The sequence below is a fragment of the Coenobita brevimanus genome, chromosome 11 (assembly GCF_032717465.1).
Source record: "Coenobita brevimanus isolate Jiangsu-jjx chromosome 11, ASM3271746v2, whole genome shotgun sequence".
NCBI classification, from domain to species: Eukaryota; Metazoa; Arthropoda; class Malacostraca; order Decapoda; family Coenobitidae; genus Coenobita; species Coenobita brevimanus.
The window spans coordinates 577,336-592,007 of NC_136964.1; positions in this window are offsets into that span (position 1 = coordinate 577,336).

The window sequence follows — 14,672 nt, forward strand, 5'->3', positions numbered from 1 at the left end:
TATGCATTAAACACACACACACACACACACACACACACACACACACACACACACACACACACACACAAAGACACACACACACACACACACACACACACACAAAGACACACACACACACACAAAGACACACACACACACACACACACACACACACACACACACACACACACACAAAGACACACACACACACACACACACACACAAAGACACACACACACACACAGACACACACACACACACACAAAGACACACACACACACACACACACACACACAAAGACACACACACACACACACACACACACACACAAAGACACACACACACACACACACACACACACACACAAAGACACACACACACACACACACACACACACACACACACACACACACACACACAAAGACACACACACACACACACACACACACACACACAGACACACACACACACACACACACACACACACAAAGACACACACACACACACACACAAAGACACACACACACACACAAAGACACACACACACACACACACACACACACACACACAAAGACACACACACACACACACACACACACACACACACACAAAGACACACACACACACACACACACACACACACACACACACACAAAGACACACACACACACACACACACACACACACAAAGACACACACACACACACACACACACACACACACACACACACACACACACACACACACACACACACACACACACACACACACACACACACACACACACAAAGACACACACACACACACACACACACACACACACACACACACACAAAGACACACACACACACACACACACACACACACACACACACACACACACACACACACACACACACAAAGACACACACACACACACACACACACACACACACACACACACACACACACACAAAGACACACACACACACACACACACACAAAGACACACACACACACACACACAAAGACACACACACACACACACACACACACACACACACACACACACACACACACACACACACACACACACACACACACACACACACACACACACACACACACACACACACACACACACACACACACACACAAGACACACACATACACACACACACACATACACACACACACACACACACACACACACACACACACACACACACACACACACACACACACACACACACACACACACACACACACACACACACACACACACACACACACACACACACACACACACACACACAGGTGTGAATGGACACCTGGACTGAGTGACACCAGGTACCCACACTAAGATTCAAAACCTGATTCTAGTGGGCGGGCAGCTTCGTAATGCTCGGCCACAGCGGTATACGAATAGTTCCCTGTAAATAGTAATAATCCTTCCTTAGTTTCTATTCTTTGATTTTAGGTCCGTAGTTTTAGCAGCGAGTGTCCTTAAATTGTCAAATGCTGCAGTAAAATGGAATCAAGCTCACTCTCTTTGTTTCTTTGTGTGTGCTCTGAGTGTCGTGTTCAGGAAGAGACTAGGTGGGAATTTGCTGCTGAAAGTACTGTTTTGTTATGTTTGCATCTGTTTGTACCCTGTCTGGTTATGCCTAAAAAAAAAAAAAAAAAAAAAAAAAAAACTGCGGTTAGAAACATACACAAAGACAAAGAAAGACTGACAAAGGCAAAGACAGACACAACCAGACAGGCAAACAGACCAAAAACAGACAGGCACACACACAAAGGAAGAGACAGACACGAACAAACAAGCAACAAAAACACAGGAATACTAAAACACGAACACACAAGCAAGCAAACAAACATGTAAACATGTAAACACAATGAATGCAAACACACGGAAATGCATAATCACTCAAACAAATACAAACAGTAACATGAATAAACACGGGTCCCCCAAAGAACGCAAAGTCGGAAACAAAAACAAACACGCAAAGCAAACACATGCAAACCAAAACATCCAAACAACAACATGGATAAACAAGCAATGAAAAATAGACAAAAGGAAGTAAAAATCAAAACTAATAAAAAATAGAACTACACAAAACATGCAAAAACAAATAGGTGCAAAGAAAGATGCGTGCAAAGAGAAGCACACAACCAACCGGAAACAAACACAAATAAGCTGACAAACACAAAGCAAACACACAAAACAAGCACGATCACCCTCGCTCGCACAGGCATGCACACTCAGCCAACGGAGCACTTCATTTCATTTGCATTGTCCGCTATAGGTACCTCATACCTATTCGTACTTGGCAAGCATGGGCGAGGATTAAGTCATATCTGCCCTTCAAGCGACGGTCCGGTCCTGGAGTAGACACCATTTGGACTGATGCTGGTTTCAAAGGCCACACAGAATATCCATTAGTTTTGTGTTGGGACTAAAGTCGAGTATTCTGCTCCCCCAAACCATTAAATGTAACCGAGAGCGAGTTGAACGAGGCTTTGTGCGTTAATACTGCCACCATTAACCTTCTCGAGGACGGAAAGGCTGTAGTATTCTAATCCAGCTAACGCCAAAGTAGTTCATTCAGCCGAGAGTGAGTCTTATGAGCCACACTGAGTTAAACTGAAATCCTACCTTTTACGTCTTATATTTTCATCACTAGGTCCTCCCCTCAACACGTCCAGCCTCGATGCTGCTATGCTTTAACGTTTTCAAGATTAGGTATTCGACGCAAAGTTGAAATTTTCATCCCTTATATCGAAGCTTCGAAGGACAGGCTAACATGCTAATATAACTATATAGAGCTTCAGTGCTAGTATTGTATAAAAAAAATAAAATAAAATATAAGTTTACATAAACAGGTAGACTATCCAAACAAGACAAATTCCAGCAAATTCCAGACAACTAAGTTTAGCTGGATGACTCAAACGTGCCTGAGGAGTTATGCTGTCACCATTAACCATATCGCAGACGGAACAGTTCTTCTCTTCTACCCAAGTTAACATCATACGGTTATACTTTCTAGGAATCAGTCAAACGAGCCTTGATGAGTTCATTCGGTCACCATTAACCAGCTCTCAGTTGGATTAGCACTAGCTTACCCAGGCTAACGCCATACTATTTTATTTACGTGACACCGAAACAAACTTGATAAACAAGAATTTCTGTCTTAAATTTTACTAAGTTGATTCTCATCAATATAGGTATTCCCCTAGGCATGACCAACCCGCCGCTGTTCTACTGAGATCCGACGCCGTCTAAAGATTCGGTATCCTAATCATGATGAAAAAGCATTACAACTCTGGTACCCGGGCCTCGAACGAATTTATTTGACCTGTTAATATAGCTATATATATCTTCAATACTTTTCCTTGAATTGATAAGCAAGAATTTCAGTACAGTAATTATCAGTTTAGATGACAGACTTTCCAAGTAAGAGATAAATAAATTATTAAATTTATCTGAAAGTGATTCAGATGAGACTAAGTGAGTTCGTACTGTCACCATTAACCCCCTCACGGAACAACACTAATAATAATTTACACAACACTAATAATAATTTACTCCAGCTAATGCCAAACGGATTTGTATAGTTGACAGAGAGTCCGAGTTAAACAGTCTTACCTTCGGTCTTAGTCGTGGTTTCTCACGACTTCAGGTCCTTCCTCCAACATGTCCACCCTCCCAGCTGTCCTCCGTAGCTCTGACGCATTACTAAAGATTCGGTACCCTAAAAATGATGATAAACTATTTCAACCCTGGTACAGAGGCTTCGAACGAGAGATTATTTGACAGGCGTTGATACAGCCATTCAGTAAGTAGCTTCGTTACTTGAACTCCTTTAAGTGAAAATACATGCAAGATTAATCTCAATAAATAAAATCAGTCTATATTATTAGTTTATATATGAAGGCAGACTTTCCAAACAAAATATATTCCGATACCTTTCCTCCATTTTAAAAGCAAAAACAAGCAACCCACTACTGAAAGCTTGCAAAATATCAACTCTTCCAATGAAAGTAAAATTAGTAATAAATTCATAAAGGAATAAATAAGTAAAGAGCCAAAATAAGATTCCAATCTTTTGAGGTGCCTGATTTTGGAGCTCGTAGATAGGAAATCAGATAAAAAAAATTCATGTACTGTACATTATTTATACGAAAGCCTTTGCATGAAGAAGCTGAATATATAATGGTGTGTGTGTGTGTGTGACCTAGAGAAAGTTTATTACATGTAATAATTTTGTTGTGTAACGCAGTATAAACACATATTCTTTTATCTTTCCCGCTTAAGAAAATTTTCACACAGTTTATATATTTGACCGATGTACAGTAGGTAAATTCAGCAACTGTGTATAAATATCATGTAACCATCATCGCGGTGATAAAATTTACTTGCAAATTCCCAATACAGTCAGAGAAATAAGTGTCCTCCTAATATTTAACGAATGCATAGCGGAAAAGAAGAAACATATGAAACACGCTTTGATTGGCGTAGGTTTTTCACTGTATTTCGCCGGATATAGTTTTCCTTCGGACGGAGAATGGAAGATAGTTGTTTCTCCTGCTCGATTGTAATACACTGCCAAAGGGAACGAGTTATAATTAGCGCAATCGTTCTTTTCAATATGTTAAAATTGAACATAATAAGAGTCCCTCCGTTCAGATTGCTCGTGTATTTGCCGTAAGCTCCAGAATGTCCAACTTCCTACCGATCAAATTAGTGAGACAGAGCGGCACTGAAGTTGGTTTAATGAGGAAGAACGAGTGACGGGGGGTACACTAGACCCACCAGCAGCGATATGGGGCACGCTAAACTCACCTATATTGATCTGCTCCCGTCTGTCCACACATTATGCTTTGTAACTGAACTAAAATGAGTCTTTGTTTAATAGTCAAGAGTCACACTCGTATTCAACAGACTAGGACTGATATCGTCAGTTCAGGAAGCTCCCTAACACCTCCTCCTCAGAGATTTATTTTTGGATATGGGCGGTTAATATCCTTCTATACGTTATTCATGCAGAGTATAGAGATATTGGAAGGATTTATTTTACACAAGAGAACAGGAACGTGTAACAAACAAAATAAATCGCTTAGGAAAAGGTGTTAGGGACCCTCCTACGGGCCTCGAGATGTTGCTGAGGCCGCCCGAGTTGCCTGACTTCTGGATAATCATTTACACATCGTTTATCTAAGGAAATTAATCACCAAGACGAGAAAAGAGCAAACGGTTGAGAGAGAGAGAGAGAGAGAGAGAGAGAGAGAGAGAGAGAGAATCGAATTTTATGTTGGCATATTCTTGCTAAATCCAAACGAATTTTTTCTCGTGAGGAGCAGAGAGAGAGAGAGAGAGAGAGAGAGAGAGAGAGAGGAGCCTGAAACTGAATAAAATCGTCTGGAGGCAGTCAGGAAAAAATAAATCAATAAAAACTCGATGCTTCTCTGGCATGAAGGGGTTAAGTACTTGAGACCTACGTTCCTGTATTTTCATCAGGTAAGGAAGCTCTGTAGCACCTCATCCTTAACTATTTATTTCTGGATATAGATGGTTAATATCCTTTTGTACGTTATTTATGCAGAGTATAGCTATGTTGAAATGATTTATATAACAGAATAGAATAATAAGGTGTAATGAGCAAAAAGAATCGCTTGGAAACAGGTGTTAGGGAGCTTCCTTAACCGACGAGACTTATAACCCTCTGACGCCTGAAGTGAATTCCGGTTTCCCTATTTTATCTTTAAAAAGATAAAATAAAAGAGAGAAGAGTGCTTCCTTTGAGCAGGTTTACTTATCTTAAAAGAAAAAAAAAAATGCTTCCCCCTGAGCAGGTTTACCCCTTAAGTCCAGTGATCTTATTTTTGCTACCAAGCGATTTTATGCAGCTATCGAGATTTTTCAGACTGGAGGAGTTAGATACAACCTTCATTAATCCCTTCACTACTAAGGATATGCTGCAGGGTGAATATAATATCCAGGTGGTGTCATAAATTAAATCATGGGTGTTAAGGGTTGAAAGCCTGTCGGGAGCTTCAGTCCCCACCGCAGTATCATCAGACCCATAATGAACACACGTACCATAGTCCACATACGCCTGACGATGGCTGTGTCTCATGGCTTTACGACTGCATACGGTACCAACGAAAACGTAAGTGGTTCTCAGCGCTGGACGATATGGTAAGCTCCACCAAACTAAGAGAAACGAAGGTATGTTTTTCAGTTTTACTGTACATATGCATTTCATAAGACTAAGCTGAAGAAAGCACCTGCATACGAAACACTGGGGTTAAAAAATCACTCTATAAAATGTTTCATTAATGGAACCGTATAGTAAGCCTATTGGTAAGTCTACAGTGGAGGTAAGTTGAATCTGGCCTGAAGACAAACAACTGCCTCAGTAATATGAGCCTCTGGTTGAGTAGTTACCATGGGAGTCAGTTAAATGTATCACGACAACTACTGAACAGACGAACAATACCAGCCATTAATCTTACAATCATATATATACCAGGTTTAGTGTCTGCAGTTAAGTGAGTCTGTGCTGTACATTACAGAAACTATGTAAGAGGTTCTGGGCGGACTGTTTGTATCCCCACGCTGTCCTACTGTTCAAGACGTCCATTTTAGTGCATTATGTTACTAAATAAGTGTATTTTTCAGGTCATTATACCTTTATCTGTTTTTAGACCATTTGTGTCGGGAAGCTGCTGATTTCCTGGAAGTGTTATACGAATGTACTCCTGTTAAGACTGGAGTATAAGTTGTTAATTTCCTGCAAGTGTTATACAAGTGCACTCCTGTTATGAAAGAATATGTTTATAGATAAGATAAAAAGAAATTCAAAAGCTTGTGCATTCCCATATATGTCGTTGTTGCCAGCCAAGAAGGGATAAACACAAATTTTGCCTAGAAATATATATTTCTCCACGACGTGAATTATTAGCCATTTATGAACACAACCAAACGCACAACCAGACTAAATGAAATGGACTCCATACCCTGTCAGTGCTGCTGTAGAAAAATTCGCCATGTTTCCATCCAATATGCCACCTATGATGTCACTGACCTTTCCTGCATCCACTCTTGAATCTGTAAATCCATCCACAAAAGCATGTATACCAAACTGTATGATAAATCTGAGGTCAGAGAGTTGTTGCCAACTGTACAGAGGTCTGGCTACACGTGTCACCATTAACTCTTGTCAGAACAACTCTTATAACAACTCTTATTCAATGTTACTGTAGCTATTGAAGGGCAATTTTATTTGGCTGAGACTGAGCACAGGTGCCTGATAGTGTTACCCTATACGGTAATGGAACGTCCTTTGTTTTATGCTAGCTATTGTCTGACTTTTATTTACTCGTAACTTGGGTGGGATTTTTCAAGCAAAAGAGGCTCGACACAACCTTAACATTCCCCTTCAGTTAGAAAGGCCTTACCAAGGGTGAATAAAATCGTTTGGTAGGAGCAGAAAGAAAAGGGGCAACACCTGAATTCAGGGGATCTGAGCTAAGCAGCGATGGATCCTGAAGCACAGCAAAGGGAGACATCGTATCATCTGGAGAGGCCGGTTCCTGATACTAGCATGATGGAGAAGAGGGTCAGAAAAACACAGGAGTCAGCGAGAAAAACTGAGGGATAACTTGTGCGATGCGAAAGTTAAGGAGAAAACACTTCGTAAGAAGACTGGCTGAGCGTGGAAACAGAGATGTGGGTTGCATTCCGATCGGAGCTTGAGTGTAAACAGCTGTCCTGCTTGTGCAAACTGAGCTGCGATAAGAACACGTTTCCTTTTTTTTTTCTCTCTCTCTCTTTTTTTCCCGACCCGAAACAGTTTATATTACTGAAGCATTGTGAGCTTTGCAGTGAAATTTCACTAGTTGTGAGAAACATTCCCTCCTGAGCATTTTAGTATACATTAGCAAACGTACCAGGCTTTGTCGGATACTGAGTAAGTTACATTTGTAATTTCGGACGGGTATCAAAACTTTCAGTGTCATTACTATTGCTAACGTCACTCATGCTATCACAATCATTATTGCCATCACTATCACTGTCACCTACCAATGTCCTATTGTCGCCAGTACTACCATCATGCTTACCGGTGTTAGTACAATCATTGTTAAAATATTAGAGTGTTCTAGATCAGGGGATTAACGACAGTTGCACATTCAATTCAAACGTCATATCCCATTTCCAAGACAAATGGGCCATTTCCACGGAAACATGTAGTCTGGCTGGTGTAAACTTTGGTGCCAATTTCCCAAGTTGTTTGTTCATAATTGACTATTTATTTGAAGAAGTGCAGCTGGAAGTCTTTAAAAATTCTCACGTTCATCTTTATCAAAAGACAAATTTTGTTATGTGCCAGCAATAGAACAAACTATCCAGTGTTTTAGCAAATGAATCTGTGCAACCAGAGATAAAAATTTAGGAACACAAACTGAAGGAATCTTTCTTTAACTAAAGACGCAGTTTCATTTGTGTATCAATTATCGCCTACTGGATTGGGTGCAGCGAGAGCACGCACACGCAAGCAAGCAAGCACGCACGCACGCACAAGCCTACGTGCACACAGATTATGTCTTATTCATCAGATGGCAGCAACATTAGGCAGTGGTCGTTAGGGATAATCATCAAAAGACATTCTTTATACACTGGTTCTGTCATATGACACAGACTTCAAAGATGTTTACAGTTATCTTTCAACTACAACACTGAGAGCCGGTGTACAGCCACACAGCAAACCCGTCTTACAGAAAAAGAAACGCTGGTTTTAAATATGTATAATGACTTTTTATGATATAATTTCTCATCTTAACACATACGTAGGCAATGGATGCACTTGGGATTTAACTGTTCATGCACTGGACGTATATATCAACCAGACGACACCCCCCTAGCAGTTACATTGCTGAAGAATAACAATCTTTATCTAATCAAAAGAGAGTTCGCTGCTGCTTTTTGACGCTGGGACACTTTAGGGAGGGGATAAGGCGGTAATTAAAACGTTATCTACCCACACCCTTCTCCTCTCCTCTCAATCATCATCCTCTTTGGTGACATAGCTAACCAAACAGCTAGCTGGAAAGGAACGCTCTGGCCATGAAGGGGGATTCACTGACTTCCAAACACTTACTCATTTAACTCTTACACTTTCTTAGCCTTGTTTTTGCTTAGACATAATTCTCCTGTTATTCTCTCACTCTCACCTGTTCTGACACTCACTCACTCGCTCTAGTAGGCAGTCTCTCACTTTCTTCTACTTTCACATTACTAGGTGTCTGCCACTCCTTTCTCATTCAGTGTCTATCTCTGCCTTCCACTTATTCAGTTTCACCCTTTGTAATTCACTAGCATATCTTGTGTTCCTTTCTACATTACATATCACTCAGGACCTTTCTCCCTCTCTCACTCACTTTCCCGGGTTCACACCCAACTCTCACGTTAACTCTGTGTTATACTTGCACACTTCACTTTCTTTCACTCACACTCACTTTCTCACTCTTATGTACTCCCATACTGACTTAAACTTTCACGCATTCTTAGGGCTAGTGCACGCACGCACGCACACACACACGCACAGACACACACACACACACACACACACACACACACACACACACACACACACACACACACACACACACACACACACACACACACACACGCACGCACACGCACACGCACACGCACACACACGCAATAGTTAGTCCAACTGCTCAAAGCAAGGACTGGGTACTTCCACACTAGTCAACTTAGGTGTACGTGTTTCCTAAGATTTTAGTCAGAAGGGGAGGAGAGATGGCGTCTCCTATTTGAGAAGGAGGAGGAGGAAGAGGAGGAGGAGGATTACATAGGATTACATAGGAAAGCAAACAGCAACAGACCTTATGGTCCTTTCGAGGCTGCTTGTTACAGAGAAAACTATGACTACAAGATCTAACTCTACATGCTGAAGGATAAGGATAGTAAAACAAGAAGGCTTCCCCCACCACCAAACCCTCCAGGAAAAAGTGAGAAAAACCACCATGCAGCATGGAAAATCTGACATGGAAATTTCATAGGAAAAACTGGAAAGGAAAAGTCACATTCTATAATACTTTGTCTATAAGCTACCCGACTGAGTAACCTGAAAGAGAAAGTAGTCAAATAAACTAATAGTTACGGCATGACATTATAAACCGGTACATTGAGTTTATGGGAAGTCTGTGAACATGACGTGGAAACTACACACTGCACAGTGTGGATGTTTAGGGGTGGTGCAGCAGCCTTGCCTGGTGCTTTTGAGGTAGGCAGTAGTCAATCAGGCCTTAGCTCCGTTCACTCCACTGAGTCAAGGAACTCTCCTCTGTGGGACAAGTACACAAGTTTCCTCCTGAAGCAGTGACCCCTGGTACATTAAAAAAATCCTGATGGTGGTCACTTGACTAACAGGGACCGTCAGTGATCCACAGCCCATCACAGGTCGAAAGTAAGAGTACTGACCATTAACTCAGGGTTATCTGTGCAGATCCTAATTTGTGCTTATATTGCTTTCTTTGCAGTGGGGAGATTGAAATATTTACGACGGGTGTCTTAGATAAAAGGGGGCTGCACAGTGCACAGTGTGGATGTGCAATGCACAGAGTGGATGTTTAGGGGTGGTGCGGCAGCCTTGCCTGGCGCTTTTTAGGTGGGCAGCAGTCAATCAGGCCCTAGCTCCGTTCACTCCACTGAGACAAGGAACTCTCCCATGTGGGACAAGTACACAAGTTTCATCCTGAAGCAGTGACCACTGGCACATTAAAAAAAATCCCAATGGTGGTCACTTGACTAATAGGGACCCTCAGTGATCCACAGCCCATCACAGGTCGAAAGTAAGAGTAGTGACTGTTAACTCAGGGCTATCTGTGCAGATCCTAATCTGTACTTACTGCATATTACCTCATTTCCACTGAGTAAACTGAGAAATGCATAATGACATTACGTGACGCTATGTTAAGTTTACGGGGTGTCCTGTAGACACGAGGGGACGAGGAGGAGGAGGAGGAGAAAGAGGAGGAAGTGGAGGAGGAGGAGGACGAGGAGGAGGAGAAGGAGGAGGAACTCACCCTGTATTTGTTATGTGTTGTTATTTTAGGCAAATAAAGAAAAAGAAATCCAACCGTAGGATGTGGAGCAAACAATGGCTGCAAAAATAAGTCCATTTTTGAAAAAAAAAAAAAAAAAAAAAAAAAACTATCTCCAAACTCCGCATGAAACACAGCATCCACGAAGTCGAGCCGGTGTGCTTGATCAGTTTAAAAGTTTGAAATGATAGACGAATTTTGTTTTATTTGTTTTTCTTTCCTCCGTTCTGTTATTAAAAAAAAAAAGTGCAAACCCACACGGATCACGCACACTTAGGAACCCTTAAACTCTCTCAGTCGCAGTCTTTCACTCACTCTTATACTTCCACATTGTCTTATTTCCATGCTCATTCTCTCACCCTTTCATCTACTCCCACTCTCTCTTGCTCCATCACTCGTCACTTGCACTTTCTCCATCTGTCACTAATCAGTATCTTATCTTTACTCTCTCACTCACCCTCACAGTCCATTGCAAGAAAACCATAATTTACACAGTGTCTCTTTCATATTCAGTTCATCAAAGAGGTTATCCAGAATGAAGAGAGCCAGTTTTATCTCACTGAAGCAAGGCTTGGATTATCCCTATTGATCAAACGAGGATCATAAAGGCAGAGAATATCAACTTTTGCGATGTCCCAAGTCTCCCCCCAGTACGACTGGCAACGCTTGTGTTATATTCTGGTCTAAAGTTGTACTGGACAGGTACACAAGAGAAGCAAACTTCGTCCAAGAGACTGACCGGCTTGAGAATCGACACTGGGTTCTTCCAGTTGCTAACTAGACGTGTTAATCCATGAACAGTTGGCAACACAGGAGCCTGGGACAGTGTCTGTGTGAGGTGGAGGTCTAGCTACAATTTCCGACGTTCATGCATCACAGTTACTAGGTCTTTTCAGCTAATATTTGGCACCTGCATTGATTCATGTTAGTGCCACCATCAAACATGTGATTATGTCAAGGTTGTCAAGTGTACCAAACACCAGACCTGCTACACACTGATGCCGTCCCAGGTTCATATGTTGCCAACTGTACCATCAGCTCCCTCTCAGTGGGTCACAAGTTGATGGGTAGGAAATATCGACTGATGGACAGGAAGATTTGAGGAATTTTATGCAATAAGGGAAAACTTGGAAAATCAACGTGTTGAGAACAATGCACTTAAGCTAACCCTACTGCGGAGAGCTTTTATGAACTGAAATGAGATCGTTTATCGTAACCTAGAATAGTGTAAGAAGCTCTGCCCTCCTTTTAAAATGTTTCTTATTATAGTATTTAACATCTTGAGTGCAGTGAACATACCATACTCATAATAATAACTTAATAAATTAGAAAAAAAATGTACTTTGCATGAAAAGTGTTCATATTATTTCCCCCATGGTGTTCACCACTGTACCACGCTTATAATTTATGAATAAAAAAGTGCTAACGCTGGTACGGTATACTGTATATTTCTGTGCTATATGGACCACAAATGGGGAAGAAAGTTTGTACTGTACTGCGTTTTTTCTGCCTTGATATTTCACGCTCAACCCTGTGGTACTGAGCGCATCATATTACCGATATATAATATTATAGGGGTACAGTGAGGGAGAAACCTATCATTATTATAGAGAGTTACAGAAAACAGTGTAATTGACTCTCCGTTTAAAGATGGTCAGTTTCATTCTTAATCTTCCTGGACCTAACGATTATACAAGGCTTAGAAGGGTACACTAGTGGTGAAGGGGTTAATGAAGGGTGGAACTAACCCATCGAGCTAGAAAGGCCTCTCCTGAGCTGAAAGAAATCCGTGTTGATAGCAAGAACAACAAAGAGGAGGGAACGACTTAGATTCATGAGAACTTCGTCCTCTCGTCGTCTGCAGACCATAACAGTCTTATATGCGGGAAGGGATAGGTTGGACCATTGACTCTGCCACAGAAGTTTAAGTGATTGCTTCCAGAAGGAAACGGGGCGGTATATCCCGGGGAACGGCCCAAGTCTACTCAACTTCTGCAATTGACTCTGCGAAAGCCTCGGCCTGTTCACTGCCTAGGCAACCAAATTCCAGAGATATTCTAGATTTTAGGTAATCCAGGTGATGATCATGTGCTACACGTTCTGTACGATCGAATCCCCTAAACAGTGGCTGAAAGCTTTTAGATAGCATTGTATGTGAGTATATTAGTCACCTACAGTAGAGCTTAAGTGTTCTATAATACATTAGCCTACACACGGATCTACACATTTGCTCCCGTCCCTGTATTACATGACGTGACTGCCTCAAACACTGACAAACTTATGAAAGAGATTCAGTGGTGTGTGAAGCGAAAACTCATTGGCTTTATAGCAAGAAGGCTTAACCCATACTTAGGTGACATTCTATTTGTGTATTCTCAATTGACACCTGTATATTTAAAAAACCCTGTTTGTAAATTCTCTTCCACACTTATGCAGGCTCTGGAAGACTAAAGCAATATTTTATCTGACTCAAGGGTGAAGAAAAACTGACGTACGATCCTGTAACCTACACCTGACGAAACACTCCACCTACCTTGTATTTACACTCACCAATTTCTAGTCTTGGAGTCGTTGGAGAGTTGATATCACTTCCTCCTGAGCGAGTTATTCTACACATCACACTTCTGCATCCTGCTGTATGTTGCAGAACGAAACTATGTCAATATTACAACGATATACAAAAGAATGTTAACGTGTAATATACCAAGTAAATCGCTAACAAAAAGGAGCAACGAAGCCTACGATGCGACTTGTATTATGGTGCTTGAAATCCTCCTTAAAAGGCCAACAGGAATATTTGGTGTTTTTTTTTTTTTTTAAGTTTTGATTATTTTATCACTGTTTCATTTATACTGTTATGAATCTCTCTCTCTCTCTCTCTCTGCGTGTGTGTGTGTGTGGGGGGGGAGTTGTGTACTTTACATATACGTGTAAAAACTTAGGCGTGACAATTCACGAATATACATGTGCCTATGCATATATGTGTATGTATATACGTGTGTATGTATGCATGTGTACGTGTGTATCTATGTGTACGTGGTGTGCATCTGTATGTTGTTACGGAACAGAGAAAGATAATGTACACTTTAAGTGAGAATACGAAGAGTCACTACTGTCCCGTAAAGTTCCAGGTTCAAAACAAAAGAGTTAGGTAAAATTACAAGTTAAAGTTTAATGCTCAAACTAACAACAAAACATTCAGGACTCATAAGGATAATGTAATGGCAAATAAACAGGTTAAATACATGGTTAACTGCAATAGCCTCTATTAACACGAAATTAGCAAGAGTAAATTTATCTAAGTCTGCCCTGATAAAATGAGATACCAGATAATACTCAGTGAATGCCAGATAAATTATTACAGATACAAACTATTATCAAAAATGACTGACATAAAACCCAACATCAATCAAAAACCTCACTAGGCCTAAGAATTAACCTTATGCTACATAGTACAAGAAAAAATGCAATAACACTTATACTCAAATCACACACAGCTGTTAGATGTTTGGAGATTTCTTGAGCACTCACAATAATAATATCTGTACAGGGGAGGACAGAGATGTGAACAAAATGAG